The sequence below is a fragment of the Triturus cristatus genome, chromosome 10 (assembly GCF_964204655.1).
Source record: "Triturus cristatus chromosome 10, aTriCri1.1, whole genome shotgun sequence".
Lineage (NCBI taxonomy): Eukaryota > Metazoa > Chordata > Amphibia > Caudata > Salamandridae > Triturus > Triturus cristatus.
The window spans coordinates 1,206,827,989-1,206,855,856 of NC_140593.1; positions in this window are offsets into that span (position 1 = coordinate 1,206,827,989).

Here is a 27,868-nt window from a genome sequence, read left to right on the forward strand (position 1 = left end):
TCTGTCAGAGGAGGTCTCCCTTCTAGGAAGATATAAGTTCCTCTGCTGGACAGATTCCCTGCCAGAGTAATATAAGTGGTCAGATTCCCTTGAAGGGGACCTATGCCTCTCCTCCACTCTGTCAGTTCTCTTAGGGAGAATTCCTCCGTCCTTTTTAGACCCTTGTGGGTCTGGACCTTCAACTACAGAGCCCAGGTCATCTTGATTTTCATCATCTGACCCAGACACTGTAATTGACCCACCCCCTGATTCAGACCTGTTAGAAAGGGTAGACGGACCGGGAGGGTCGGCCGGGGTCAGGAGGAGAGGCCTCCGGGGAGAGCCGTCTCCAGCGATCGTACAGACAAGTAACTTCCCCCCCCCCACAGACAGATACCACACACGGATAAGGTTCAGTGTTCTTTATAAGCACTTCTTAAGGTACGGTTGAATGGTACAAGGAGGTCTGGACTCAGGGGTCCCCTCGATTCAAGTCTCTCAATGCAGGGTAAGGGGGAACGGGACAGTCTGGTTACCAGTCAGGTAGTTCGGATGAGATGATGCTAGCTCACAATCCTCGAGCTTGGTGGTTTAGTTGGTACGGGCCGCGGCAGCGCCAGCAGGTCCCGGTCGAGATGGTCGGTACACGGTCCGCGGCAGCGCCAGCAGGTCCCAGAAAGATGGTCGATGTACGCTCCGCGGCAGCGCCAGCAGGTCCCGGTGAGGATGGTCGTTACAACGGGCCGCGGCAGCGCCAGCAGGTCCCGACGAGGATGGATGTTGCAGAAGGCCGCGGCAGCGCCAGCAGGCAGGACGATGGTTCACAAGAGCGGGCTACGGCAGCGCCAGTAGTCCGTCAAGGCTGAGTTCTCTCGGTGTCTCTCGACTCCAGGATACAACTGCCTTCCTGCTCCGGAGTTGCCCCAGTTATAGGGCAGGCGCTCTTTGATGTCCGGACCCTCGCACTTGGAGGTCGGAGGGCCCGGGATGAAGGTGTCCAGACACCCAGCAGGGGGTGGAGCCAGCGCCTGGGGGAGCTGGAGGCGATCGGCACCTGGCGGGGGAAGAGCTCTTGACACTTCGTCCTCCCATTGACCTGCCAAGTGGTCCGCTCACCTCCCGGGTGGATGGTGGTGCCGGGATGTCGGGGCCGGTCAGGCCCGGGGTTAGGGTCGGGGCGAGGCCACGCGGCCTCGTGGTGCAGGGCCCAAGATGGCGGCTTGAACCGGCCGGGGGAGCCGGTGGGGCTGGGCCCCGTGATGAGTAGAGGTCCGAGGGCAGAAGATCCGTCGGGAGACGGGGTACAGGTGCTTTTCGTGGGTTATGCCTGGTGGGCCGGAGCTCGGGCCCTGTCGTGCGGGGAGGGAGCAAGCCCTTCGTGTGGCCTGTCCAACATGCGTCCCCCCCAGCTGAAGGCGGGGAGAGTCACCCATCTCCTTGGGGACTCTCTTCGTCGAGGCGGAAAAAGCGGGACAGGCCATCCGCGTTGGCGTGGTCTTGGCCTGGTCGGTGCTCCACAGTGAAGTCCATTCCCTGCAGGGAAATGGACCAGCGCAAGAGTTTTGGGTTCTCCCCCCGCATCTGCATCAGCCACTGCAGGGGTCGATGGTCGGTTTGTACCCAGAAGTGGGTACCGAAGAGATAGGGCCGGAGCTTTTTGAGGGCCCACACCACTGCGAAGGCCTCCCTCTCGATGGTGCTCCAGCGCTGTTCTCGGGCCAGGAGACGTCGACTGATGAAGGCCACCGGCTGGTCATGACCTTCGGGGTTTAACTGAGAAAGGACGGCTCCGATGCCGTGGTCGGAGGCGTCGGTCTGTACCATGAATTCCCGACTGTAATCGGGGGCCTGGAGCACAGGGGCGGTGCATAGAGCGGCCTTCAGCTTCTCGAAGGCCGTTTGACAATCGGGGGTCCAGTTAATCCGCTTCGGTTGGTTCTTGGACGTGAGACCCGTGAGGGGCCCCACGATGCTGCCGTAGTCCTTCACGAACCGCCGGTAGTAGCCGGTGAGCCCCAAGAAGGCTCGGACCTCGGTCTGGGTGACGGGGGGCTGCCAGGACTGGATGGCAGCAATCTTAAGTTGTAGCGGGGCCACCAGCCCGCTTCCCACTTGGTGCCCAAGGTAGGTCACAGACCCTTGGCCAATTTGGCACTTGCCGGCCTTAATTGTGAGGCCGGCCCGCTGGAGGGCCTGTAGGACCTCTTGGAGGTGACGGAGGTGGTCGGGCCAGTGGCGGCTGTATACAGCGATATCGTCCAGGTAGGCAGCGCTGAACTCTTCGAGCCCCGCCAAGACCTGGTTCACGAGGCGTTGAAACGTGGCGGGGGCATTCTTCATGCCGAAGGGCATGACCTTGAATTGGTAGTGGCCATCGGGGGTAGAGAAGGCTGACCGTTCCTGAGCCCTGGGTGTGAGGCCGATCTGCCAGTAGCCCGCTGTTAGGTCGAAGATACTGAGGTAGCGGGCGGCCCCCAGCCGGTCGATCAGCTCGTCTGCTCGGGGGATCGGATGAGCGTCGGTCCGGGTGACAGCGTTCAAGCCCCGGTAGTCGACGCAGAATCTCAGTTCAGGTGCGGTGCCGGGGGCAGCGGCTTTGGGGACCAATACAACCGGACTGGCCCAGGGACTGTCCGAGGGCTCGATGACCCCGATTGTGAGCATCTTGGCCACTTCCTCCTGTATGCAGGCCCGTACCCGATCTGGTACGCGGTAGGCCCGGTGTCGGACAGGGGGACTGTCCCCGGTGTCCAGGTCGTGCAAACACCAAGGGGTGACCCCGGGGGTGAGGGAGAACAGGGTAGCGAACTGCAGCAGGAGGTTCCGGCAGCCCTGGCGTTGCTCCGAAGTGAGGGCGTCAGAGAGCCGGACCCCGTCCACGGAGCCGTCATTCTCCTGAGTCTTCAGAAGATCCGGGAGGGGTTCGGAGTCTTCCTCTGTCCCACTGTCCGTAGCCATCAGGAGGCTGAGTTCTGAGCGCACAAAGTGTGGTTTGAGTCGGTTGGTGTGGAGGACCCGAAGGGGGTTCCGGGAGGTCCCCAGGTCGATGAGGTAAGTGACGGGGCTTTTGCGCTCGACCACTTTGAAGGGCCCCGTCCACTTATCTTGCAAGGCACATGGTTCGGTGGGGGACATCACCCATACTTGTTGTCCAGGCTCGAACTCAACGGAGGAGGCATTGTGATCATACCACCTCTTCATGTCCTCCTGGCTGGCCTCGAGGTTCCCCTTGGCCATCTCTCTGAAGCGCCGGGTCTGATTGCGTAGGGCCAGGAGGTATTTGAAGACGTCTGGAGGGGTCTTTAGGGGGGCCATCTCCCAACCTTCTTTTACTAGGCTGAGGGGCCCTCGCACAGGGTGCCCGTACAGGAGTTCGAAAGGGCTAAAACCGAGGGACTTCTGGGGAACTTCTCGGTAGGCGAAGAGGAGGCACGGGAATAGTACATCCCACTGGCGACGGAGGGGCTCTTCCAATCCCCCAATCATCCCCTTGAGAGTGCGGTTAAAACGCTCCACTAGTCCATTCCCTTGGGGGTGATAGGGGGTCGTGAATCTGTAGGTGACCCCGCATTGTTGCCAGAGGGACTTCATGTACTTGGATATAAAGTTCGTGCCTCGGTCGCTGACGACTTCTCGGGGGAAGCCTACCCGGGAGAAGATCCCCATTAGGGCCCGGCCAACCACCGGAGCTGTCACGGTCCGTAGGGGCACCGCCTCGGGGTAGCGGGTGGCATGGTCCACCAGTACTAAGATGAACCTGTGTCCTTGTGCCGTGCGGGGGTCCAGAGGCCCCACAATGTCTATCCCCACCCTCTCGAACGGGGTGGTGACCACAGGGAAGGGTTGCAGAGGGGCTTTCAGCTTCCGACCACTCTTCCCGCTGGCTTGGCATGTGGGGCAAGATCGGCAGTGGTTCAGGACGTCGTTCCTCATTTTCGGCCAGAAAAAGTGGGTCACTAGGCGGCTGTACGTTTTGTCCTGGCCCAGGTGTCCAGCCAGGGGGACATCGTGGGCCAGGTTGAGCAGAAAGTCTCTGAAGCGGAGAGGTACCACCAGTACTCGACCGGCCCCCAGCTCGGCGATTCTTTGCTCGCTGTATAGCAGGTCGTTATCCCAGTAGACCCAGTGAGTTCCGGTGGAGTCCCCTGCGTTCTGGGCGCTGGCTTGTTGGCGGAGTCCCTCGAGGGAGGGACAGGTCTTTTGTTCCTGGCGGAACTGTTCTTGGGTGGGCCCCCCTGCTTGACGCCACTGAGCCAGGTCAGGAAGGTTCTGGGGTTGCGCGTCCCCTTCGGTCGTCGGGTCTGGGAGGCTGGCCTCGTCGTTGTCTTCTACTGGGGCGACCGGGGGCGGAGGTGCTGGCCATTCCGGTTCTTCTGATCGGGGGACGGCACGGGCGGCCATGGACCGGGTGGTTACGCAGGCCCAGTCCGGGAGGCCCAGCATCCCCAGGTGCTCTCTTCTCTCAACGGTGGCCCACGGGGAACTCTCGAGGTCATTCCCCAGGAGGCAGTCCACGGGGGCATCGTCCCGGACCGTCACCTTCAACAGGCCGGAGACCCCTCCCCATTCGAACGGGACGCAGGCCATTTGACACATACTCTCAGAGTTGTCTGCCGAGCGGACGGGGCAGAGAATGTTCGGCAGGATCTGCTCGGGCTTCACCAGGTGACAGCGGACGGCCGTCACACTGGCGCCTGTGTCACGCAAGGCCTCGGCTCGCTGTCCATTAATGGTCACCCACTGACCGTATTTCCTGGTGTTAGCGGGGAGGGGGGCCCGTGGGACCATGTCTCTTCCCCCTAAGGACGCCAGGACCATGGCGGCCGGTTCCCACTCTTGCTGGGCCGGCTCATACTCTTCTGGTTCCCCCGATAATCGCTCTTCCCCCAGGGCGGCGGCAGCTACCTGGCGGGGCTTGGGTGTTTGGTTCTGCGGGCAGCTCGGGTCATTGGCGTAGTGGCCGACTCGCTGGCATCGGTGGCACGTGACGTTGGCTCGGAACCCAGGACGCCACGGGGGGTTGCCCCGGCCAGCCGGAGGCGGGGTGCTGGCCACGGGTGTTGCTGGCAAGGCGTCTCTCCCTCGCCCCTGGCCCCCTCCTCCTCCCCGAGGACGGTGCTGGCCTGGGTTGCTTCTGTTCCGTTCGTGTGGCCCCCTCCGGCCCACCCGGGTGCTTTCCCATCGGTCAGCTTCGGCGGCGAGCTGCCGGGGGTCAGTTAGCTTACTGTCGAGGAGGTGCTGCCTGAGCTCGACGAAACAGTTGTTCGACAGGTGCTCCCATACCATAAGGTTAAAGAGTTGTTCGTAGGTGGAGACATGGCTCCCCTTGATCCAACCCTCGAAGGCACGGCTAAAATAGTTCACGTATTCTACCCAAGTTGTACCTGGGATCCGGGTGCAATCTCTGAACCTCTGGCGGTACATCTCGGGTGTGAGGCCGTAGCGGGTGAGGAGGGCAGCCTTCATGTGGTCGTAGGACGACATTTGGTGATCTGGGAGCTGCAGTAGGGCATCACGACCCTCGTTGACAAACCTCCCCCAAAGTCCGGCTCCCCAATCACTCCGGTCGATCCGGTGGGAGGTCATGGCGATCTCGTAGGCTTTAAACCACTGTTGTATGTCGTCTTCTCGGACATACTCGCGGACAACATCCTTGGGGATGTGGACTTTTTTCTCGATTGGCCCCGGGGTGTGTGGTCGCTCAGGCACCCCCAGTTCTTTATTCTGTTTCCGAAGTTCTATCTCCGCTAGTTGGCGCTCGTGCTCGAGCGTTATTTTTTTCTCCTCCAGCTCTCTCTGTCTCTGCTTCTCTTCTCGTTCTTCTCGGAGCCGCATATGCTCGAGGTTGAGTTTCTGTTCAGCTAACTTGAGTTCCCCATCCATCTTGAGTCGTGCCATTTCCAACTCGTGCAATCTGGTTCTTTCTCTTTCTCGGATCTCCTCCTGCGAGAGGCCCGTTCCCCGCTCCTCGGGAGCCGTGGCGTTCCCCTCTGGTGTGATGCTGCTTTGGTCGGAGGGTCCGGCGACCCCAGTTTCTGTCCACGACTCTAGGGCGTGCTTTAGATCATCCTTGGTACTCAGGCCGGTGGTAGCAATGCCAAGTTCTATGCAGAATTGTCTCAGTTCGCGGTGGTTGTATTCTTCTAACTTATCCATTTGGAATTTCTCGGTGGAGCTGCTATCTTTGGCTGACATCGTGTTTTTGTCGTGGGGTGGGCTACTCTCTGTACGATTACGCGTTGATTCGGATCGCGCCGCTGGCCACCAATGTTAGAAAGGGTAGACGGACCGGGAGGGTCGGCCGGGGTCAGGAGGAGAGGCCTCCGGGGAGAGCCGTCTCCAGCGATCGTACAGACAAGTAACTTCCCCCCCCCCACAGACAGATACCACACACGGATAAGGTTCAGTGTTCTTTATAAGCACTTCTTAAGGTACGGTTGAATGGTACAAGGAGGTCTGGACTCAGGGGTCCCCTCGATTCAAGTCTCTCAATGCAGGGTAAGGGGGAACGGGACAGTCTGGTTACCAGTCAGGTAGTTCGGATGAGATGATGACTAGCTCACAATCCTCGAGCTTGGTGGTTTAGTTGGTACGGGCCGCGGCAGCGCCAGCAGGTCCCGGTCGAGATGGTCGGTACACGGTCCGCGGCAGCGCCAGCAGGTCCCAGAAAGATGGTCGATGTACGGTCCGCGGCAGCGCCAGCAGGTCCCGGTGAGGATGGTCGTTACAACGGGCCGCGGCAGCGCCAGCAGGTCCCGACGAGGATGGATGTTGCAGAAGGCCGCGGCAGCGCCAGCAGGCAGGACGATGGTTCACAAGAGCGGGCTACGGCAGCGCCAGTAGTCCGTCAAGGCTGAGTTCTCTCGGTGTCTCTCGACTCCAGGATACAACTGCCTTCCTGCTCCGGAGTTGCCCCAGTTATAGGGCAGGCGCTCTTTGATGTCCGGACCCTCGCACTTGGAGGTCGGAGGGCCCGGGATGAAGGTGTCCAGACACCCAGCAGGGGGTGGAGCCAGCGCCTGGGGGAGCTGGAGGCGATCGGCACCTGGCGGGGGAAGAGCTCTTGACACTTCGTCCTCCCATTGACCTGCCAAGTGGTCCGCTCACCTCCCGGGTGGATGGTGGTGCCGGGATGTCGGGGCCGGTCAGGCCCGGGGTTAGGGTCGGGGCGAGGCCACGCGGCCTCGTGGTGCAGGGCCCAAGATGGCGGCTTGAACCGGCCGGGGGAGCCGGTGGGGCTGGGCCCCGTGATGAGTAGAGGTCCGAGGGCAGAAGATCCGTCGGGAGACGGGGTACAGGTGCTTTTCGTGGGTTATGCCTGGTGGGCCGGAGCTCGGGCCCTGTCGTGCGGGGAGGGAGCAAGCCCTTCGTGTGGCCTGTCCAACAAGACCCATTAGCTCCTAGAGGTAATCTAAGATCATCTGCTGTCAGCAGATCTATCAGGTGTAGTGTGGAGGGACTCTGTCCTATCCTCAGGTGCCTTGCAGCACACATGGCTTTCAAGTCAAAGAAAGTCATGTCCTTATACTCAGGCTGGATGGACCAACTGGTTCCAACCCTTAAGGACATTCTAGTGTTGTGCAGTGTTGTACTACCTACACTAGTTTGTGGCCTGCTGCTCCTAGCTTGAGCTGTAGAAAGAGTGTGCTATCCCTTAACCCACAGGTCTAAGTTCAGAAGAACTTATTGATACTAAGCTTGACTTTATATGTACCTTGAGTACCTATAGTGGTTTTCAGTTAGTAATTCAAATAGAGATTTTCTGGTAAAACAATGGCAAGCTGGAATCCCACACGCTGCCCACCAATGTGAGAAGTTGGCCTGGTATATGCTGCTCACTAGTTAAAGTGGACACCTTGCACCAGTACAATTCGACTCTTATGGTAGATAGGTTTAAGACAACCTTTTAAAGAAAGCTATCCTAGTGGTAGCTGTGGAGAGCAGCCTTCAGGCTAAGTCTTTAGAGGAGTGTAAAGCAGCTTGTTTTACCTTATAATCTCTTGAATCACTAAATGAAAGGACACCACACAGGTATATCTATAAAATATATATGTATTTATTACTAACAACTCTCTGCTAATCTCTTTATGAGATTAGAAGTCAGGAACATATGCACAAATCAACATTTCACAACAAGTTAAGCACAAATATGGCTGGGGCCCTGGGGCGTACTAGACCATATACTAAAAAAGATTCTTAGGAATATCGACTTGAGAGGAGACAAGGCCTAGGGCCTTCAGAAGCACTGGGGCCTCACTAATCCACCCAAGACAGGTAAGTAAAGGACCCACGGGAGACGCATGCAGTGTGAGAACACAGCAGCGGATCCCAGTTGACTTCAATGGAGCAAGTCGTGGTTGGAATTTTAACGTTTTAGGATACTCCGGGAGAGTCTACAAGCAAGCCACTTACAGGGTAAGTAGTTCTAGAGCCAACACACACAGGTGCACCGTAGTGCTGGAGTTACATCACCCAGGAAAGCCGGGTGCATAGGTGTCTTTTGGTGTCGGGTCGCGGCGTCGTTTTCAATGGGAGCCAAAGAAGACTTGCTGCTTGTGAAGACAGGAGAAGTGTCCGGTGGAATCCAAGCCTGAATTTGGAAGAAGGAAGACCTGAAAGTAGAGGGAACAGTGTTCAAAGTCACTTGGCAGTGACCTGGGGCAAGGAAGCTGGATGCCCACAGTTGTCAGGTGATTTCAGGTGATCACGGGTGTCTTGACTCTTCAGCCACGAGGTCCAGGAGGCGTCGACAATGACCAGGAGCTGGATTCAGTGTGTCCCATAAAGTCTGCAGCTTACTGCGGTGTCAGCGACCAGATTGGAGCCAACAAGCTTTGGCAACAGCAAGTCTTGTGGAAAGGACAAAAAGTCAGCGGTGCAGACCAGCAAGGTCTGAGGGACTCACCCAGCAAGGGTAAGTCAGGGCAGGCCTGGAGCTACCAGGGGAGTCCTTTGAAACTGTATAACAGTCTTCTGGGAACCCACAAGCCAACCGGCAAGGGATCGTGAAGATGCCTCAGGAGGATTCACTCAGCAGAGGCCCACGGTCACTCGGGATGGAGTAGGCCTCTGATCTTCAGTGGAAATCCTGCTGGATGCTTGGGCCACATGTGGTCCAATGCACAAGTTCGTAGAATGTCATAAAGGGGTTGCACTAGAAAATAGTGCCCGGTACCTAGGGATTGCGGTTCCTCGTCACTCATGGGGTCCACTTGCCTCAGTGTCGCTGGGGACTTACGATGGCCTTCGAGAAGTCAGAAAATCCTCTTCCTGGGCTGCAGGGACTTCGGACTTCGGCGGGAAAGATTGCGACCGTAGATTGTAGTTTTTGGTGCCTGCCAAGCAGGGGAGTCACTCCTTGACTCCAAGAGAGATTCTTCAGTCTTCCAGAGGTAGTGGAACATTGAAGGTCCAGGATTCTTCTTCAAAGCATCATCCAGGGATATCTAGTTTGCAATGGCAAGGGTTCCCTAACTTATACTGCAAGGAAGGGAGAGACTAGCTTTATGGCCCCACCTATAGGAGGGTGAGGGGAGTGGGTGGCTACACCCACTTCCCTTTGTCCAATTTCGTGCCAGAGCAGGGGCAGGTAGCCCCTGAGCCGGTTTGAACTGGTGTATGCACAGAGGAGCCTACTGCTCCCCCAGTGCAGGATTTCAAAGCACTCTAAGAGTGCACCCACCCAGCTCCAATACACTAAACCCTGTCTGGGAGGTGACCACACCTCCCTGTGACAGGATGCCTATTGTTGGGTCTCCTCCACTGCGAGTTTCGGTCATCAGCAGGAGGGCAGCCCAGTGTCTGTGACTGGTGGCATCCATTTTGTGATGCCAGGGCTCTTCAGGATTCTACTGTGTTTCCACAGTGGGTACATGTCTATCCCTCTAGAACGCTGGGATCATACTGCCACACCAGTTACTGGTGTGGAGGTATGATTCCCAAAGCGTTTGACAGCAAACACAACATGTTTTGATGCAGCCATTCAAGAGTTAGCATTTACCGCAAGGTTATAATGCACTTAAGAGTATATGGTTTGACCGCATTCACAAACAGCCCCAGAGAATAGACTCTGAGAGCTGCAGAGGAGTCCTGCTCAGGCAGAGGCACCCCCTCACATGGAAACCAAGCACTCTGCCCTCAGGATTGATAGGGCCTGCCTTAGGGGTGACTGATAGGTTTAAATCTGTGTGCAGGAGAGATATAGTGAGCCTATATCTCAGTGAGTGCTAGCACCACCTCACACAGGCTGCAGTAGCAGGCCTGTGGTGTCAGATTGTGAATGCTTCCCAGGGGTGGCATAATACATGCGTCAGCCCCTGGTAGGCCTGTGAAGTACCTATGCCCTTGGTACCTAAGGTACAATATACTAGGGGCTCATAAGGTACCACAGTATCCAATCACTAGTGCACCTAATATGCACTCCAAGTTGTTTAGAGAGTACAGAGAGGCTGGGGTCCTGATTAGCAGGGACCCAGCCAGACTATAGCCAGAAACCAGTGAAAACATCAGAAAGAAAATTGGGGGCAACATAAGGTGCAGATCCTACTCTCCTACAGTCACCAATGGCTGGAGGGGGCTGACCCATTTCCTCATTCTGTATGCTTCCGTGCACCGAAGACAAAAGTGAAGGACTCAATAGCAGAACAATGGACGAAGAGGGTTGGCTGAAACCCTCTATAATCAAGATAATTTAAACGAAATCAAAAGGTCTTCGCTAACATCACAGCTAAAAAGAAAGGATAGCAACAAGTTGGGAAAAAGTGTAGGGAAACCTTCCACCATACGGTGTCAGTATAATATCAAGGTATTATATCTGTCCAGTGAACCCTTGCGAAAAGATATAAACAAAGGCTCTTTAAGCCATACATCACTACAGCATTATATATGCCAACATTTCCAGATTAGCCGGTGTGAGGGTGAGGCGGGGGCCTAACAAATATTTAAGCTAAATGTTATTTTAGTTTCGCTTTCTTCTGCTTGCAAGTTCCATCACTCTAGTTCTAGTTAAAGGGAGGGTTACATTCGTCTGATGCGTTTCCTCCAGAATTCCCTCCTGTGTGTTTCTAAATGTTGTTGTGTATGAGGGAGTCTTCTTGTCTAGAACAGATGTGAAGAGCCATAGGTGAGGTGGTAAAGCATCTGGCAATGGTTGAGGGGCCCTGGTGTAGCACTGTTACTTCGCAGACATTACTTTGAGGGCCGTTACATCCCAGGTACGTACATCAGTAAAGGATCTTCGCAGGCATTTCCTTAGCAGCTACGTGTGTTTTATATGTGTACATGTGTGTGCGTGTGTATGTATATGTGTGTGTGTGTATTTATTTGAGAGTTTTATATAGCGCTGGCTAGACCCGAGGGTATCAGAGAACTTTACAACACATAATAATAATTTGATTTGTAAAGCGCTTGGTTACTCCTAATGGAGTGTCCCGGCACTAGGATGCCCTACCAGCCCTCAACCAAACTGGGCTAAAAAAGACAACAAAACTAAAAACTGAAGAAGCTGCTCCAGACTGACCTAAAACTGAACTCAAGCCATGCCGCTTTAGGGCAACTTAAATAACCAGGTTTTAAGCTTCTTGCGGAAGGCTGTTTCAGAGGATTCCACCCTGAGGTGGAGATGTAAGGTCCTTTGACCAGGGCTTTGGACCTGGGCCTTTGACTTGGCTTTTGGGTCTACTTGATTACCGGGTACATTACTTTAATTGCTGATGCAATGGTACATGTTTTTAACGCTCGTTGTGTAGTTCTAATTTATTGAACACTTTATCTTCTAAAAAACTTTCAACTTACTCGTTGCACTTACTTCCCGGTCAACCACAGCGGCTGCCGTTTGTGTGGAAGAAGTATCTTCTTGCTCTCTTTCGTGCCTCATACTCCCAGCCCCTCCCTCACGTCACGTACGGCCGGGTATATCTTGCCGATGCTGACGTGTAGCAGCAGTGCACAGCGGGTGCGCCGGTGGCACGCCAGAGGCAAGCCCGTCCGCGCTAGGCCGTTGCCAGGAGCCAGAACCCCTGCTCCTCTTACTTCAGGATATTCCCATTAGAATGGGGTCAATTACTCCTCCGAACAATTGAAGCTCCTTAACCACTCTGTGTCTCTATCCTCCCTCTTTTAACGGGCCCACCACCTGCATCAAATGCAGATTTCAAAGTCTGTCTTCCCCGAGACTCTCTACTCCCACTAACTCTAATCCCTGTAAAGACTCTCATATGTCTGCAGTGTCTTCACGTTGCCCCAATGTCTCCTCTACTCCTAGAGAATAGTTTTCTTATTAATATGAGATCCCTGCCAAAACATGCGGTGGAACTTTGGGACCTTTTTTCCTCCTCCTCATATGATATAGGTTTTCTTACTGAAACCTGGTTACCTCCCGCCTCTACCCCTTCCGTCCCTGTAGCTCTCCCAGCCAATTTCAAAATGCTCAGACTTGACAGAGTCAACAGGGTTGGAGGGGGTATCGCCATTATTTTTGACAAACATATTAAGGCGACAATAATTGATTCCATCTCTGAAGATTTAGTAGAATGTTCTGTCTTTAAATTTGACGTCTTCCCCAACCCTCCGTGAAAAGGAGCCTTGGTTTATCGTACACCTGGCCCAAAGAGAAATTTTTGCCACCATCTTTTGGAATTCTTAGCCGCACATTCTCTCTCCTCCCAGCAGTTTTTTTTGCTAGGGGATTTTAACTTTTATGGCGATGACATAAGAAATTCTGACACCAACCAACTTCTCTGGGACTTAGGGCCATTGGGACTGCATCAACAAGTCTCAGGCCCCACACATTTGGCCGGCCACACCCTTGACCTAATCTTTTCAATGACTCCTCTAGTTAGCATCGACCCCCCCTAAACCCGTACTCTGGTCTGATCACTCTCTGATTGGTTTTACTTTACCTGCGCACAAGACTAACAGCCAATCTCCAATATGTCATAACAAAACATCTAGGCAATGGCAAAAAGCCGCCCCGCTGGCTTGGACCAAGGCACAGGCGCCTTCATTGCCTCATGACACCAAGGATGTAGACTTAGCACATTCAAACTTTACAATTTTTGATAAAATTGCCCCATTTAGCTATGGAATTTTTTTTCACACAGACCTCATGCCCCTTAGTATACTCCCGGTAAAAACTGGAAAGAAGACGGCATTCGACCAACCTATCTGTTGACAAAATAACCTATAAATTGGCAATAACAGTCTATCATCGTAATATCAAGGCAGCACACAAAACTCACATTGCTAAAACTATCGATGCAGCTGGGAACTCATCTATAACTTCATACATTAACCCTGCGGCCTGTTTCTCTGATCAACGCCCATCCCAATCTCTCTGTGACGCTTTGGCTGATCATTTTGATTAGAAAATTAAGGAGATCTGCTTAAACCTCCCTCCTACCATTCCAGTGAAACCCATAGCCCCCTCTGCTTGCACAGATTCTCCCATTATTCTTTGTAATTTTACGGCAATCACCACGGAAATTACCTCTAACCTTTTAAACTCTGCGAAGTCTGGCTCTCCTTTGGACATCTGTCCCCCCACAGTTCTGTCGACTCTAGCTTCTGAACTAGCACCGCAAATCTCTTCCTTAATTAACCTATCAATTACATCTAGGAAAGTGCCTTCAGACTGGAAGGCGGCCCTGATCAGGCCCATTCCTAAAAAAAGCAACTCTGTTCCCACTGATTTGGCTAATTATCGCCCTATTTCCCTTCTCCCTTCGTTGGCCAAGCTACTGTAAAATCACATTAATTATCAATTAACTACCGACCTGGAGACTTATAGACTTTTGGATGACTCTCAGTCTGGTTTCAGACCTCTTCACAGCACTGAGACAGCCTTGCTTGCGGTCACTGACCATATTAAATGTTCACTTGACGCTAACATTCCTACAATATTGGTCTTATTAGATTTGTCAGCGCCGTTTGATATGGTATATCACCTCCGACTTCCCGACAGACTCCACAATCTAGGGATTCAAGGAATGGCCCTCAAATGGTTAGCGGACTTTTTATCACAAAGATCTCAAACAATCATCCTCGGCCCCTATAGGTCTAGAACGATGCCATTGGCCAATGGAGTCCCTCAGGGCTCTTGTCTGAGCCCCACGCTCTTTAATATTTATGTGGCCCCCCTTGCTAAAGTAGCCAGAGGCTTCGGATTTGAGATTATGTCATATGCTGATGATATGCAGTTGCTTTTCTCTCCTGGATCCAACTTGTCCGAATCCAAAGCCCTGTTCTTCTCTGGGATGAAGGCGATAGCCAGTCGGATGCTGGACAACCGGCTGCAACTTAACCCTTCAAAAAACGAAATCAAGCTATTTGGACAAGCTCAACATGTCTGGGCCCCTGGATGGTGGCTAGCTGAACTGGACCCCCCAGCCCCCACCTAATTTGATAGTAAAAAATCTTGGTGTTCGCATAGATCAATCCCTTTCTATGAAGGAACATATGGCTGCCAACACAGCGTCCTGCTTTCACATGCTACGCCTGCTCGGAAGAGTTTTTCCCCTATTACCTCTCTCCTCAAGTAAAACCCTGATACAAGCTTTGGTAATTAGCCGCCTCGATTATGGCAAATCACTTTTGGTGTCCATCAACGAGAATCTATTGTCCAAACTCCAGGTGGGCCAAAATACTGCAGCATGCCCTGTCTGCAACCTCCCTTCGCGTTCATCCTCAGCCCCTCTTGTGCAGTCTTTACACTGGCTTCCAATGAAAAAAAGAATCATTTTCAAATTATGCTGTCTAACTCACTGTGGCTTTCATGGCCAAGGGCCCTTTTTTCTAGCAGCCAAGGCTCTGCCTTACACCCCAGTGAGACTCCTTAGATCTAGCGACACGGCTTTGCTTAAAGTCCCTAGGTTTAAGAAGGCCAAGGCTGGCTGCGGCTCTTTTCATTCCCTGCTCCTCATCTTTGGAATAGTCTGCCCATGCAGCTTCGTCTCTGCGAAAACCATTTTCTTTTTAGGAAGACACTTAAAACTCACTCATTTTAGTCACCCTCAGCCGGTACTCTGCCCAGGTCTCGCGCCGAGGTAGCCCTTAGGGGCTGATTCGTGCACGTTAATAAGTTAAAATAATATAACATAAGGTGTTCCAAACTTTCGAAGCTCAAAGGCCAAAGGAACAGCCACCCATCCGGGTTTTTTTTTTCACAAGAGGGACTATAGCCAACACGGCGCCAATCGAATTAAGACTGTGGCAGGGATGGTGAGGGTCCACCAGGAAAGACAGATACCGAGGGCCCTGCCAGGAAAGATTTTATGGCATAAGCACATAGCTTTAAAAGAGATTCTTTTATTCAGTGGAAGCAAATGCAATTTGGCAAGGGCAGGGCCGGAGGGCGCACGTCTAGGAAGATTTAACAATAGGTGCACGGCCACATTTTGCACTCTCTGCAACTTTTGCAATCTACCCCGTGAGGCACCGATGCAGAGAATATTGCAACAGTCCAATTGAGATGTCACCAATGCCTGGACTATAGTTTTCCTGGCGTCTATGGGGAGGAGATCCATGATCTTCGGCAAAGTTTTCAGGGTGCAAAAACATTTTCCTGCCACATAGGCTATCTGACTGTCAGAGTCCAAGCTGGAGTCAAACCAGACTCCTAAATTCCTTACTTTTGGTATAGTGACTAGAGCGGAGCCTAATGTATCAGGCCACCGAGCGGTGGACCAGATGGAGGGGGTTTTACCAACAATAAGGACCTCTGTTTTATCAGCATCAAGCGTGAGGCAGCTTCTAGTCATCCAGTCACTCAGTTCCACCAGGCAAGATCTGAAAAGGGCAGCTGCGCCGTCCTCCTCCTGGGAAAGGGTGACAAAAAGTTGTGTGTCATCGGAATAAGACACCATGGTAACATTGTGTCATATGATGACCTCTGCCAGGGGGAGCATGTACAGATTGAACAGAGTAGGGCTCAGTGTGGAACCCTCAGTCATAGACAACATATCCGAGGAGAAGGGCCTGTGGGCTACCTGAAAGGCAGGGTTTTGGAGGAAGGAGGCCAACCACCTCAGAGTCGAGCCCCCGACACTGCAATTCTACAGCTGCTCTAACAGAAGGCTTTGGGACGCGCTATCATATGCGGTGATGAGGTCATGCATTTTAAGTGCAGAAGTTAGCCCTAGAGATGACTCTGTGGAATGTTGGCCCTAAACCCTGACTGGGTCACGTGTAGCATATTATAATTCTCTATAAAATTTGTTAGCTGATGGTTAGCATGCTTTTCAACCACTTTCACAAAAAAAAGAGGCAGCAAGATTGGTCAGAAATTTTCAGCCAATGATTGATCTAGAGATGTTCCTTATTGTACTGATTGGTTGTTTTATGTTGTATGTATGTAAATTTTTATGTCTTTTATGATTTTAACAAATCAAATAAAGTATATTTTGACTGACTGACTGATCTAGAGATGTTTTTTTGAGAAGGGGTGTGACAATAGCGTGCTTCTACCTCATAGGTAGATGACCTATAATGAGTGAGGTGGTAATCCGGCTATGCAAATGAGGTAGAATAGGTTCCATTCCCTGAGCCAGAATTTAGGTGGAGCCTGGTCCATAGGGGACCCAGATTTGACCTTAGTGAATAGCATCCAAAGGTCATCTAGGGAGGGAGCGATGAAACTGGAGAGACCATCCCCAGAGGCTGGAGCTTCAGCCCAGGCCTCCAGGCACTAAGAGTCCCTAGTAGTCTCAGGCAATGAGTCATAGATTTTTGAGACTCTGTCAAAGAAGAAGCGAGCAATCGAATCGCAAGTCTCAGACGAAGGAGTATTACGGACAGGTACCCGTTCCAGCGACGGCAATGACTTGACAATCAGGAAGAGTTTTCTTGAAGAATTGGACGATGACTCAATCTTCTGCACATAAAATTATCTGCATGTACTGCGTATTTGCTTATGATAATTTGTAAGACCCGCATTATAATTGGCTTTACTAGCGGCACTAAACTCTTTCCACCATAAACCCTCCAAGTGTTTACAGGACTTCTTCAGCAATGAGAGTTCCTCGTTGAACCATTGCGCAGATGGCTTAACACGGGTCACCTGAAACTGCGACAGTGGCGCAATCCTGTCAAGAGCTCCGGTGATCCAGTTTTCTAAGTGCTGGTTGACCGTGTCTATATCCTAGCTTACAACGGGTTCATTAAGTGAAAGTGCGTCGGTGACGGCCTTAGGAGAGACCTTTGACCATTTACGAGTTTTACATGACACCCTTTCTTTACAGATGGGAACAAATCTCGTCAGTGGAAACTGAAATGTTATAATATAATGGTCTGACCAGATGACCAGAAAAGGATACCTAACTTTCATCGCCGCGAAATTAGAAAACCCGGGTCCAGAGTATGACAGGGATATGGGTGGGGGAGAGATCTGGACAGTTTCTAAGTCCATAAAGAGGGTAGCATTGATCGAAGGATTCACAGTTGACATGGTATAACAAGTGAGGATAAAAACAGTGTTACATAAAATACACATCTCAAAGAGTAACAGATAATCCATCATTGTCCGTCCGAGGCATAGACACTGAATTGGGTGACCGTAGTGACTGGTCCTGGTGGTGTAGAAAACTCAGGGGGGCGGGTTGAGGCATTTGCCCAGTAGTAGAGTTTTGAGATTCCATTTAAAGCAGGTATAGGAAGGGGTGCGTATACACACGCACACACACACACACACAAGCACATACACAAATATACACATATATAATACACTTAAATTATGCGTGGAGATTTTAGTGTTCAGAGAAGGGTAGTGTAACAGTGTAGTAAGGGACTTAGGTTCAGAATGCACAGTCTATAGGGGTAGCAAGGGGCTTAGGGTTCAGGGGCGGGTTGTATATAGGGGTAGTAAAGGGCGTATGGTTCATGGATGAGTAGTGTATAGAGGTAGTGAGAGACTGAGAGGTCAGGGATGCATAGGCTATAGAGATAGTAAGGGGTTTTTAGGGTTCAGGGTTGGGAATTGTATGGGGTATTAAGGGGTTTTTAGGGTTCATCGATGGGTAGCGTATAGGGGTAGTAAGGGACCTAGGATTCAGGGATGAATAGTATATTGGGGAAGTAAGGGGCTTAGGTTTAGGGATGCGTAGTCTGTAGGGATAGTAATGTTTTTTTAGGGCTCAGGATTGGGAATCTTATAGTGTTGAGAGATGGGTTTGGGAGCATTTTTAATACATTTATACATACACACATATATATATACACACACAAACACACATGTATGTAGATATATTATACATACATGCTCGGAAATTCTGTAGCGGGCTCAGTGCATGGGCTACAAAAAAAATTCAACTCCCAAAACACCTCTCTAGGGCGAGACTCAGGCCGGAGCTCGGACTGGTCAAACAAACACTAACTCTCGGGACTGACTTCCTAAAATACTACATTTGAATTTTGAAATCCCCGAAGGAATCTTTAAAAAGCTGCCTCAGAGACACATTTGAAATAACTTGCTCCCCGTGGAACACGCAGCTCAAGAGACCCCTGGTCTTCATTTAAATAAATAAATAAACCAGCACTCGCTCTGTCTTGCATCTCATTTGCTATTTGGAAAAATCGCATCAACAAACAAGTTCAATTAGCCTTGTTCTCGCAAGACCAGGCAACATTAAAAACTTTGCATTTCTTGGCTCCGCTGAATGCCTCATATTTGGTAAGCAAGCCACAGCCTTACCCGTCCGCCTCGCTGAACCCCAAAATCAGAAGACAGATCATGAACATGCGCCCGTTAGCACTGCCAATAACAGATTTTCAGCCGGGCCAGGGCAAACCAAAATACTGAAGGAGCATGTCGACTGTGTGACTTCAAACAAGAATCATGGCTACACCTTCTGTGCTGTTGCCCGGCCTTAGTAAACGAAAGGAGAATCCTACTTGGGGAACTAGACCTGAGTGAAAAAGCACGCACTTGCCTTGAGGACTCGGCAATATGTTTCACGCAAAACGAACGCCACATTCTGGTTCGCTGTGGTAGATTTGTTCAATCCATCAGGGACGCTCTCCAGCCCCGCATTGGTCCTAGACCTCACCCTTGCAAAGTCCAAAAGCTGATCCCGGATTACTTTAATAAAAAGAAAAAAAAGACCCTGAAAAGGATGCAGATTCAGCCATGAATGCAGCAATTGAGACTAGAGCCCTCCAAACCATTTAACTAAAACAGAAGCCTGTGCTAAATTGGCATAAAATCATAAAATTGCATTGCACACACGCAAGCACTTTACAAACGAACGAGGACCAACGACAGTAAATGTGGTGTTTGAGGAGAGCGGGAATGGAGGAAGATTTGGACATTCGACGAGCGAGACGGGTGTTACCCTCCACCTGGGCCGAAAGCAGAGCAACGGTTAAAAGTTAATTTGAGAACAAGCCCCTGGGACACATGACGGCACATAACATCAGCACCATAGCCCATAAAAATCTGCTATTATCACTCATAAAGCTGCCAAGCACAAACAGCTTACAAGAGAACTAGTACCCACGGGCAGAACGGAAAGGAAACCAGATCTGGAAAATTGAAGAGCCAGATGGTGGACACTGCCTCACGGGACCGGTTGCAGTGACGTAAGAGAGACAACTGTCCCAAATCACATGACGGCTCCAATCAATTGCACTTTATCAGAATCTCTTTTATTTTTACGAACAATGAGTCCTTTTTAATTGTTATTTCATTGTTATGCAATGGTTTTAATTAACTTATGCAAATACATTTCAACTTTCAACTTTCCTGATGTTATGACGTAGCAACGTAAGGCAATTCTGTTGTGCCCTTACACACCGGTTGACACAGGTAGCCAGGTAGAGTTTTGAAGACTTCTTTATTGGTTCCATGCTCATATGTACAACTGTCCATATTCTTGCTGTCAGCCCTTACTCCAGCCCCACCAGGAGCAGCCCCCCTGCTGCTCAGCCCCTCGCCAACTGACACCACTCACCCACACAGACACCCAGGCATTCCATGCATCACAGTCACACCAACATTCCAATACCCTCTCTGACTCTGGCTGAGCAGCTAGGAGACAGCTAGGCTGGATTACATACAATGACACTTGAGAGGATATAACATTATCCCCTTCCTTTTAAAAGAAAAATGAAAGGGTGAGAAAACATGGGAATAACTATAAACATGGAAATACACAGAAGAAGAAAAAGTTCTAACTCAGGGAAGCAAAGCTAAATACCACTTCACAAGAGTAGGAACACTGCGTAATCTGAAGGAAGGAAAAATATTGACAAGTAAGATTAAATCAAAAGGAAGCCATATTCCCATCCTTCCCAAAAAACAAATTCACTATGTAGAGAAGGGTGGACCACAACTCCGGGACAAACACCCAAGGCCAAAAGCAGGCAGCAAGGGTGAAAACAACATGAAAAATACACATGTAACACAATATGAGCAACACAAAGAGTACACACAGGGAGGCGCAGGGCAACTTACACACAACAACACGCGAGGCACAGGGCGACTTACACACAAGACACAAAACGTGAGGCGCAGGGCGCCTTACACACAACAAGACAAGACGTGCAGCGTAACGCGACTTACAGACACAATGAAACCCAATGAGCAGACCAAACATGCAGCGCAAGACGACATACACACAAAGTGAAAATGGGGCTAACACCCATAAACACACACCCTATGTAGGGATGTACCCTTGTACTGCACAACATGTAAATGGGGCCCAAACCCATAACGCAACCCTGTGTAAGGGTTACCATCATAAACACATGTATATGGGAACTAACCCATAAACCTACCCCCATGTAGAGGTCACTAAATGTAAAGTGTAGAAATGGGACTAGTACCCAAACCCATCCCTCTTGCAAGGGAGAAAACTGTGACTACCACCCACTAAAAAACACATGGGCCACCCATCAGTAGGGAAGCGTAAACTGCGGCATCACGAAACATGAAAATGTACCATAAGTCATACAAAAACAACTCCTAATGTAGTACATCTTTAAACTGTATCCCACGCGAGTGAGCGACCTCTCACCCGAATAGTACTAGACTGTGCACACCACCAGTAACATATTCATATATAAAAACATGTAAGAGTTCCACAAAGGACCAAGCTAAACAGAAGAGGGTTTACAAACACAGACTAGATAATTGCCCCCATACCCCACTCCAGGGTAAAATGAACCTCGCTTCATGAAACCCCGTTGTAAAGGATAAATATGCAGACATCATTGTATAGAAATAGAGAAAAAACAATGAAATGTGTAATATTCACATCGTACAGTAACACTCTAAACATGTCAATCGAAGACAAAACATTAGTGGGAAACCTAACCAAACATTTTTTGTAATGTGTACTCTGCCACAACTTCCAGGCATAGAACCACAAACCCACGAGAGATGCCTATTAGACAAAGTACTTTTAGAAATGTCCACCTTTCAAAATTTCAAGTAAAAAGAAATAGTCTGATAAACAGACAAGAAAACAGGCAACATACTTTGACCAAAACCACCAAGCATGTAACAATCGTTGTTTACACCGATAATCAACACAAAAGTCAAACTTAATAAAAATGATGGAACCCACGACGTGGCAAGTTTTCTCAATGTTCGTGTGACACCAACACAAACCGTTCCATAAATTGATCAGCAAAGAAGAACATTGGATTCTGTGTCTTCCTGATGTCAAAACTGTGATGTAATGACTCCCAAAGTAATTAAGTGCAAAGTAGCAACTGTCGGTGTTCAGCTGCAGGCCGTTGTTCTTCATCCAGTCTGGGACGCTTGTCATGCATCTGTGGAAGTTGGTTCTAGTGGGGGTGGGGTCGTCGCAGAGTGAGAGGATGAGTTGGGTGTTGTCTGCATAGGAAATTATGTTGAGACCGTGGGATCTGACGATGTTGGCCAGCGGGGTCATATATGTGATGAAGAGCGTGGGGTTGAGGGGTGAACCCTGGGGTACACAGTGAGTGATCACATTGGGTTCAAAGGTAAAAGGCGGGAGGTGAATCCTCTGGGTTCCTCCGGGGATGAAAAAGGTGATCCATCTGAGTGCGTCCCTATTGGATGCCGATGTGGTGGAATCTTTCGATCAGCATGTGGTAGGATACGGTGTCGAAGGCTGCCATTGACTTCCCAAAAATATAACTAGATGAAAATTGGTGATCTCTTAAAGACCTTTCTGTGGCAGATTGGACTATAGGCTGAGCAGTGAAATCAAGAACAAGGTGTGTGGGTACTCAGCTGTTTACCCCAGAACAAACATGACATGGGCAAGTCCCAAGGCCAGATGGCAAATTCATTACTCACCAGGACACAGAACGTGGTCAACCCTGACCCCATACTACATCTTCAAAACTCTCACGGGGCCACACCATCGGGGGATGTGAGACACCAAATTTAGGAGCCATTTTACAACAGTTGCTTTGGCCCAGTTGCTTGCCAAGGAGTTTTTCCATGCAACCTCTTGTACATATGGATGATTCTGAGGACTAGGGCCTTGTTATGAGTTATCGGGTATAAATTGGGAGGAATTACCAGAGCAGGTATTAGTGAAACTGGGGGGCATATTCTCAAGGATCCATCGCTGAGTTATCGGCACTTTAGCGCGATAAATGTATCGCCCCATTCACAAGCTGGTGCTAACAGCCGATATCACCAGTTTTCCTGCGATAGCATCCCCAAAAAACATCGCCACGGATGACCCCGGCAACTATCGCTAATGAGATGCAGAGTAGGCCTTCCCGAGCAAAGAGCCACGACAACACCACACCTCAACATTCTCAACTACCAGCCAGATCGGCAATAAGATCATAAAACATGCGAAAAGGCGCGTTAGCAGCAGGAAATTAACACCTGCTCTGACCTGGTGCAAAGTTGGATGACAACCTGCACCAGAAAAGGGAGCCCAGACCACAGCCACACCTGAAGACCAACAGATGCCATGGAGCTACTGATCATGCAGCCCGGAGCCCCAACAGGGCCACAACACCCACCGCCACCACCCCCAGGACTGCCACCCCCCAGTACCTTACCCCCCGGACCACCACAGAGGCAGCGCAGACCAAGATGGCGGACCTGCAGAAAACACACCAATCTCACAGACCCAACACCAGAGAATGTCATTGCACACTACAGGCTCAAAAGGACAACCATCCTACGCATCCTGACCACCATGGCCCACAGGCTGATGGTACCAACACAACGGACAACCAACTTCCCTCCGCAGACAAAGTTGCTGGCTGTGCTGCACATGTTGGCCTCTGGGACCTTCCAACCAACAACCGCCAGAGTCGGAGGAGTCTCACAGCCAGCCCTATCAAAGTACATCACAACTGTCTCGGATGCCATCATCAGCTTGGTACCCCAGTATCTATACTCCCCCCCACACTGCACAGGAACAGCTGGAGACCAAGCAACACGTCTACGCAATGCCTGGCTTCCCGCAATTGACTGCACACATGTCCTACTTGCGCCCCCTGTCGACACTGCACACAAATACCTCAACAGAAATCACACGCATTCCATCAATGTGCAGGCAAAAGTGGACAACCTGGGAATCGCCACCAACGTCGTCACCAACTACCCAGGCAGGGTGCATGATTGCTACTTCTACCGACAGTCCATCATCAACCAGCGCTAACAGGATGGCACCCATGGAAATGCACTGCTCGTTGGCAAGTACCACATGAACACACCACACCCCCAACTCCAAAATCATGCAACTCACAACTCTGGCAATGCACATGTCACAAAATCACATACAACATGCCAAACAACATGCCCACCCACCAGACACGACAGCACAACTTACTGTGTTAACCTTGGTTAGCCATGTACATGAGCCATCAACGGCATCGCACCTCAGCCCCACGATAGCGGAATGTGTGAAGAGGTGGAAACCAGGCATGTGTGAAGGAGGCAAGTGACCCATGAATGAGAATGTACACAATGCCAAGTGTGGCGGAGATGTGCTGGACAGACTGCATTATGCAGACCACAGACATATCCATGTCTGCATGCACTGCTTGTGTATGGAGCGTAGTGGACAGTGGACGCAACCATGTCACCTCAGCCTGTGGGGAAGATCGCGGAAATGTAGCTTGTGACGTCACCCCTGTAAGCGTGTGTGGAGTGGGCTGGCCTGGTGTACGTCAGGCACGCGTAAGGGTGTGAATAAAAAGCACATAGCTCTGGGCATGGTTCTCTTCCGGAATGCCCAATGTCTCTGCCAGGGTGGCCTCCCACCCCGCCACGAGGCCGACGCCGTTGCGGTGAGTGGTGTGGCCTGCGATCCTGTGCGCCTGCTGCACCCTGGGCCGCTGATCCTCGAACCAGTCAGGCCCGCCCCTGCGCAGCCAGGACTCACTGCTCACCTGACGACACTGGCGTGTGTCAAAGGGGGCCCACCATGTGCGGGCGCTTGTTCCAAGCCTGAGGGCCGCGACCTTGACAGCCTCCTCAGACCATCACGGCATCCGCGACACAGTCCCGCTTTACTGCTTTCTCGTTGATGTACTCTACTACTGCCTCCTGCCTACACTACAGTCAAGTAGGTCACACATTTGGAACTGAGTCTTGATTATGCAATGACAGAGTACACACTTAATGGCTGATTTTATGTCACTAGACGCCCTTCGATGGGGTGACACCAAGTCTGTGCATGGCATCCCAACCACATGTGTCTGTGGGCCCTTGATGACCACTCCTTCGGCCTACACTGCGGTTCAGCAGGCCTCACACCAATCCAATCCAGTCTGTACCAGGCCGGACACGGCATCGTCGCTGGCTAAACACCTGCTCAGCTCTGTTGCTTCTACCTCCGTCAACACCAAGTCAACCCCACATGCCATTTCAACGTCATGTGTCAGAGTTCCAGGAGGAGCTTGCCGAACAGCGGTTGGCCCACGCTGACCGCTGCCTTGGGCCTACACTGCGGTCGAGTAGGTCACACATTGGGAACTCAGTCTTGATTTATTCATGGCAGACTTTATCTCATTGTACTGGCCTCATCGCAGACTGAATCCCCTTTCAGCTCCAGTGCCGCCTCTGTTCCCCGACATCTATGGACACTCTCTGGTGGAACTTTAGTGGCGACTCAGTCTATGGACTGGGGGTTGTCTTCATCATCATGTCGGTGATACTGATTTTGTGGCAAAAATGAGGCTGTAGCATGCCACTCCTCCATTTGCCGCTTCCGTACGGCTTCTGCCCTCTGCATCATACCCTGGAGGACACCTTCCACTGTCCCCCGCAAACCTCCGCCACATTCACCTTGGACATCAACGAGGACCTGCTCAGCTCGCGTGGCCCTATCTCACTGCACCACAAGTCATCGTCCCGTGGCGGTGTGCCTGTGCCGGCCGCAGTGCATCCGGGGCCACTAACTCTGTGCAGCTCAAGTCATGGACCCTTTCTAAATGAATATTGGATGGCCTCTGTGTCGATGGCCTGGGGCTCATCAACGCCATGTGTCTGTGTCCCTGCGCTGTCCGCTGCCTCCGGCCTCAACTGCGGTCCACCTGGGCTCACACATTAAATCGAGTCCTGACCTGCCCGGTTGTCGCATCACCGCAGGATGCACAGGCCACCACCGCCAGGACCAAGTCCAAACAACAGGTGCCAGAGGTGGAGGTGTCTTACTGCCAGACTATCAGAGTTGCTCACACCTGTCGTGGGTGCCATCATCAGATTGATAACCTGCTCAGCTCATCAGGTGCCACTGATTCAGTGCACCACTCCTCATGGACCTTTGTGGTTGCATATTGGGTGAACACTGTACTTTCTCCGACTACCACCATGATGCTTCACAGTTGTTTCTGTTATGGTTATGCTTTCTGTTTTCGCTTTATTTGTGATCACTGTTCAAGTTGTTCAAGTTGTTGCCAGCACCATCGACTCCATGAGGGCTGGCTTACACTCACCCCACACACATCCAGCACAGGCGTCACTGTACGCGTGCCCGTAGCCAGTTCAACGAACTATCTGAGTGTGTCCGTGTGCTCATGATGTATACATTAGGGCCCCGGGCCCTACAACATAACATTGTGCCATGTACAGCGGACGCAGCCATGTCACCGCAGGCAGCGGGTGAGACCTTGCACATGTGGCTTTGTCGTCCCCCGTGTGCCAGTCCAGCGTGGGGGTGTGGATGATTATCCTATGGCTCTGGGTGTGGTACAGTGCTGAAAATGTGCAAAGGCATGTGTCTCTGTTGCAGTGTGTGTCTCCGTCGGGGTATGTAGGTGGTCCCTGATGGGACTTAGACGCCCACGTATGTGATCTAGTCCAGCTTCCATGAGGTCGAACCCCAGCCGCACCTGTTTGGCCACCCCCTTCTGGCAGTCTGACACCTGGCCTTGGAATGCGATGTGTGCTTCGGTGGGCTGCTGGGAGCCAGCTGTGGTGGTGGGTGCGTCCAGCTGTGTGGTCTGTGCAGGGGGTGGGGTATCCTCGATGCAGCTGGGCTGCCCTGCTCCGGGAGGTTCATTGCCTAAAATGTCCATGTACAGGTGTGGGGCGTCGGTGTCGGAAGTGTGGAGGTCCTCTGGAGCATCACTGTTGAGTTGTCTGGTCGGCTCTGCTGGAGGGGTTGTTTGTCCCATTGTGAAGGGTAGACGCTTGTTGACATTGTGTTGGCATGTATTTTGATGCATTGTTCAAGATTACATACATACTGCATGGCAATGTACATTGTGACTGTTTGGGAGGAGCGGACAATTTGATGCGGGACAGTGGACATTTGGACTACATGACGTAGGTGAGGTTGTACACGTACATTTTCATCTCACAGTTTCCTGCTATGTAAGATGTGATTGGCCCTTTTCTACGCACAAGCGGACCCAGTTGTGTCCTCTTTTCTGCAGTGTAAGTGTTGCGCTGTGTACCACATTGTCGTTCACGTGGATGTGCTGTTATTGTTATGTGTGTGTGCTGCATTGTGGCAGAGTCGCCCTTGCAGCTGTGATTTTGCTGCCCCTTATCCCTTGGAGGCGGTGTGCCTTTGACTTTTGTGCTTTTAAGGTGCAGTGATGTTGGCGACTTGGGTCATTTGTGCTCTTGGACATATTTTGCACTCTTGTGCATTGTTTGTCTGCATATGTGTATTCGACGACATGGGCTGTAGGTGCAAGTGGATGTGTTAGAGTGTGACCTGCTCCTTTCCGGATGTGGTCCACACTCAGCCACCTCAGTGTCGTGGCATGCTCAATGTCATGGTGTTTGTACTCCAGCCATGCTGCTCGTCATGTCGTGTCACTTGCATTCTCGGTGTGGCTCACAAATACGCATCTTTTCTGTGTTTCACACGGATACATGTGTGTGTTGTGTTTTTGGTGATGTGTGGGGGGACCCTTTTGGGCACTTGGTGGACGGGGGCCTAGTTGTTGTTTATATGTGTGCTGCAGTGTGCCACATGGATCAGGGACATGACCCAGGGTCATTGTGGGTGTGCGGTGTGGTACACGTCATTGTGCATGTGTGCCATTATGCCCGTCCCCCCTTGACCCCCCGTGTTCCTGTTTGTTACTCACCCTGTTGATGTTGTGTCAGGTCATGTCGGCTGTGTTCGGACTCCCGACTTTTTTCACCGTCTCCACACTGATGACTGTGGCCGCCATTTGCTCCAGCTCCTCCTGTGGCGCAGGACTCCCACCTCTATTCGCCGTAGCTGTCTTCCTGTTGGCATCGGGTTTCTGCTTGGTTTGGCTTTTCACATCATGCCAGGGCATCTTGGCCTCCTCGACACTCCGACTACATTCACGATGGGATGCCATTTTTAGGTCTGTGTTACCAATGACACGGCAGAGGTGACGGACAGTTGTGGTTAGTGTTCTGTCACTTTCGTGACGACGATCCGGTTGTCATGCGGACTGTACCCCGTCTTCCTCTTCCTCTTCTCCTTGGCCTTTCCCGAGGTTC